The sequence below is a fragment of the Lathyrus oleraceus genome, chromosome 5 (assembly GCF_024323335.1).
Source record: "Lathyrus oleraceus cultivar Zhongwan6 chromosome 5, CAAS_Psat_ZW6_1.0, whole genome shotgun sequence".
Classification (NCBI taxonomy): Eukaryota; Viridiplantae; Streptophyta; class Magnoliopsida; order Fabales; family Fabaceae; genus Lathyrus; species Lathyrus oleraceus.
The window spans coordinates 185731486-185736761 of NC_066583.1; positions in this window are offsets into that span (position 1 = coordinate 185731486).

The following is a 5276-nucleotide window of genomic DNA, read 5'->3' on the forward strand; positions in this document are numbered from 1 at the left end:
GCATCCCTGGAATGGTACATGAGGTTGGATAGAGCCCACATCCGTTGCTGGAGGGATTTGGCGGAAGCTTTTGTGAAGCAATACCAGTATAATGCAGACATGGCCCCGGACATAACTCAACTCCAGAACCTGTCTCTTAAAAGCAATGAGTGCTTCAGGGAATACGTTCAACGCTGGAGGGAGACAGCTTCCCGTGTTCAACCTCCCATGTTGGAAAAGGAAATGGCCAACATGTTCATGAATACGTTGCCTGGACCTTACCTGGAGCGTCTGGTGGGTTGCAATGCCTCCAACTTTGCTGATGTGGTCTCTACCGGAGAGAGGGTAGAAAATTACCTGAAGACCTACAAGAGCCACAATGGAGGTGGATCCTCATCAGGAGTAAAGAAGCCGTTTATGGGAGTACAAAAGCAGAGGGAGGGGGTGTGAATTCTATGTCTTCATATCAAAACCGAAGGAATAATTTTCAAAACTATCATCAGCGACTGTATGTTGCAGCTGTGACTATCCCGGCTGCAGCGCCACTACAACAACAACAACCACAACGTCAGCAAACTCAGTATCAACAACAACAACAACCAGGTAACAGACCCGCCTATCAACAGAGGTAGAGGATGATGGACCGGCGTTTCGACACTCTTCCAATGTTGTGCGCTCAACTGCTTGCTAGTCTTCAATAGCTACAACTTGTGCAGCTACGCACTCTGGCTCCTCCGGTTGGTAGACTTCCGGTGGGTTACGATGCCAATGCTAGGTGTAGTTTCCACTCTGGGGCACCTGGCCACAATATTGAGAACTGCAAAGCTTTTAAGCACGTAGTTCAGGACCTCATAGATTCAAAGGTTATCAGCCTTGCACCGGCTCCAAATGTCGTTAACAATCCCATGCCACAGCATGGTGGTGCAAACGTTAATATGCTGGAGGAAGAAGCCAAGTCTGTTAAGGATGTGTTGAAGTTGAAGACTCCGTTGTTGGAAATTAAGGAATGCTTGCTGAAGGCCGATGTTTTCCCCGATTGTGGGAAAGGTTGTTTGGATTGCGCTACACAGGGTAAGGATTGCTTGAAGCTGCAGCAGGGTATCCAGGTCTTGCTTGACAATGGTACCCTCCAAGTTGAAGACTTGTCTGTCAAAGAGTTTGCTGAAGGGGTAGTTGAAGAGGTATTTGAAGATGCTGTTGAAGAATTCACAGATGTTGTTCCTGCTGACTTTGTATTTCCCATTGATGTATTTAATTTTTCAAATGTTGTTGCTGATATACCAAACAATGTGTCTGATTTTGATGTAACTGAACTTGATTCCGGTGTTCCGGATGTTTCTGTTTCAATGAATGAGATTCCTGAGTATGACTATGATGTCGCTACTATCACCATCTTTTACCCGACTAATCAGATCAGTGTGCCAGAAGCACAACCAGTGCCACCAGTGCGACCGGCCGCTATGACAATCACAACCCCTGGTCCTTTACCTTTCACAAGCGATAGGGCCATTCCTTGGCATTATGGGGGGAGTGTATACACACACGATCATGGGGTGGAACGACCTTTGAAGGTAGAAGAAGGTCAAAAGTCTGAACTCGAAGTTGAAGGTCCCGCAGTGGACAATGTTGGTGGAATCGGGCAATTCACCAGGAGTGGCAGACTATTCTCGCCACCCATTACCCAAGCTGAGAGCACTGATGCCGCGGTTAAGGCCAAAGGCAAGCAAGTTGTAAATGAGGGCACTTCTGCACCCCGGACTGGCTCGGAGCCTACTTTCTCGAATGATGTGGACGAGCTCTTAAGAATTATAAAGAAAAGCGACTACAAAGTAGTCGATCAGTTGATTCAGACGCCGTCTAAGATATCCATTCTCTCACTCCTATTGTGTTCAGAGGCACACAGGGAGGCACTTCTGAAGGTCCTTAATGCTGCATATGTGCCTCAGGAGATCTCAGTAAACCAACTAGAAGGGATCATTGCAAATGTTCATGCAAGCAACGGGTTGGGTTTTACTGATTCTGACTTAACACCAGCTGGACGCAATCATAACAAGGCTTTGCATATCTCAATGGAATGCAAACACACCGTGTTATCTCATGTTCTGGTGGATACAGGTTCCTCTCTCAATGTGCTACCCAAGAGAGCCCTGTCAAGGTTAGAAGTAGGAGGTTTGATCTTGAAACCTTCCGATCTCATGGTGAGAGCCTTCGATGGTTCTAAGAGGTCAGTGTTTGGAGAGGTAGAATTTCCAATTCAGATTGGATCACAAACCTTCAACACCGTATTCTATGTGATGGATATCAGTCCCTCGTACAGTTGCCTTCTGGGTTGTCCTTGGATCCATAATGCTGGGGCAGTCTCTTCAACTCTACATCAGAAGATTAAGTTCCCGGTCAATGGAAGAATTGTCACCGTCTGTGGTGAGGAGGACATACTGGTAAGTAACCTGTCTACCTTCAAGTACGTAGAGGTAGAAGGTGAAATTCATGAGACTCTCTGTCAGGCCTTTGAGTCAGTTCAGATCAAGGATGCAGCTCCGGTGGAAGGGGCTAAAGTAGGAGCCCCTATCTCATCCTTCAAGCAGGCGCAAGCCTTGGTGGATTCAGGTATTGCTCCCGGTTGGGGACGTCTGTTGGAGTTACCAATGAAAGACGACAAGTTCGGGATTGGGTATCAACCAGCGCTGACTTCTACAACTTCAGCACTTCAGACTCGTCAGGGGCCAATTACTTTCTCTAGTGCTGGCGTCATCCAATATGGCCAGATCTCTGCGATCAACGATGAAAATGGAGATAGTGATTGCGACATCGACAACTGGGTGCGTCCGAGGATCCCTGGTGAAGTCATCAACAATTGGTCTTCCGAGGAAATTGTCCAAGTCACTCTTCTAGAGGAGTAATTTTTCTTTGTTTATTCATGCATGTCCAAGTCTTACGTTCCGCCCAGGGCGTAATGACTCATTGTAGGGCTCATCTATGTGAATACCTGCATTGTTTATCATAAATGAAGGACGTCTTTTGCATTCAAACATTTTGTTCACTGTCTTTCTATTTTTGCAGTTTTCAAAATTTCAAAAGAATAAAAATATTTGGCAATGTTTTGTTTAGTTTTCACTCACTGTTCACACTCATAAGCACATACCATCACTCATGCAGATGCACATCACCGGATCCTATTGATAACAGTTCTGCTATGGCTCGCTTCGACTTTGAAAATCCAATCTTCCAAGCTGAAGAAGAGGGTGATGAAGACTGTGAACTCCCTGAAGAACTTGCCAGGCTGTTAAAACAGGAGGAAAGGGTCATTCAACCGCATCAAGAGTCTACTGAAGTGATTAATCTTGGCACCGAGGACGTCAAGAAAGAAATCAAGATAGGGGATGCTTTGGAAGATGATGTGAAGAAAGGGTTGATTAAACTGTTGCAAGAGTATGTTGACGTCTTCGCTTGGTCTTATCAGGATATGCCAGGGCTTGACACAGACATTGTGGTACACCGTTTACCTCTCAAAGAGGGTTGTCCTCCGGTCAAGCAGAAGCTCAGAAGAACAAGACCAAAGATGGCTGTCAAGATAAAAGAAGAAGTGCAAAAACAGTTGGATGCAGGGTTCCTAGCGGTTACCAATTATCCGCCATGGGTCGCAAACATCGTTCCAGTACCTAAGAAAGATGGAAAGGTACGGATGTGTATCGACTACCGGGATCTAAATAGAGCTAGCCCTAAAGATGATTTCCCATTACCTCACATCGACGTTTTAGTGGATAACACAGCTCAGTTCTCGGTATTCTCCTTCATGGATGGCTTTTCTGGTTATAACCAAATCAAGATGGCACCAGAAGACATGGAGAAGACAACTTTCATAACCCCATGGGGCACCTTCTGCTACAAGGTGATGCTGTTTGGTCTGAAAAACGCTGGGGCAACATATCAACGAGCTATGGTGACTCTGTTCCATGATATGATTCATCATGAAATCGAGGTTTATGTGGACGATATGATTGCCAAATCTCAGACAGAAGAAGAACATTTGGTGAATCTGCAGAAATTGTTTGAACAGTTAAGGAAATTCAAGCTGAGGCTTAATCCGAACAAGTGCACTTTCGGGGTGAGATCTGGAAAATTGCTGGGTTTTATTGTTAGCGGAAAAGGGATTGAGGTGGATCCTGACAAAGTGAAAGCAATACAGGAAATGCCTGAGCCAAGAACGGAGAAGCAAGTCCGTGGTTTCTTAGGGAGGTTGAACTACATTGCAAGGTTCATCTCTCACCTAACAGCCACGTGTGAGCCAATTTTCAAATTGCTGAGGAAAGATCAGGCTATCAGGTGGAATGACGATTGTCAAAGGGCTTTTGAAAAGATAAAAGAGTATTTGCAGAATCCCCCTATCCTCATGCCTCCAGTCCCAGGGAAACCGCTGATTATGTACTTGACAGTACTTGACAATTCTATGGGTTGTGTTCTCGGTCAACACGACGAGACAGGTAGAAAAGAACATGCCATCTACTACTTGAGTAAGAAGTTCACAGATTGCGAGTCGAGATACTCAATGCTTGAAAAGACATGTTGTGCACTTGCATGGGCTGCTAAGTGATTGAGACAATACATGCTGACTCACATAACCTTACTGATCTCCAAGATGGATCCAGTCAAGTATATATTCGAGAAGCCAGCTCTCACCGGAAGGGTTGCTCGTTGGCAAATGGTATTGACAGAGTATGATATCCAGTATACATCCCAGAAAGCCATCAAGGGGAGTATTCTGTCAGACTATCTTGCTCAACAACCGATTGAAGATTATGAGCCGATGAAGTTGGATTTTCCAGATGAAGACATCATGTTCCTCAAGATGAAAGACTGTGAAGAGCCAGTTGTTGGGGAGGGACCTGATCCAGATGAAAAGTGGATTTTAACGTTTGATGGGGCCGTCAACACCAAAGGAAGTGGAATTGGCGCTGTCATTACTACTCCGAAAGGTGCCCACATGCCTTTCACCGCTCGTCTGACTTTCGAGTGCACCAATAATGAAGCTGAGTACGAGGCCTGTATCTTGGGTATTGAGCAAGCCATTGATTTGAGAATCAAGACTCTGGACATCTTCGGAGATTCAGCTCTAGTGATCAATCAAGTAAATGGTGATTGGAACACTCTCCAGCCTACTCTGGTCCCCTACAGAGATTACACGAGAAGACTGTTGACTTTCTTCACAACAGTAAAATTGTATCATATACCTCGTGATGAGAACTAGATGGCGGACGCACTTGCTACTCTATCCTCCATGATCAAGGTAATTCGTTGGA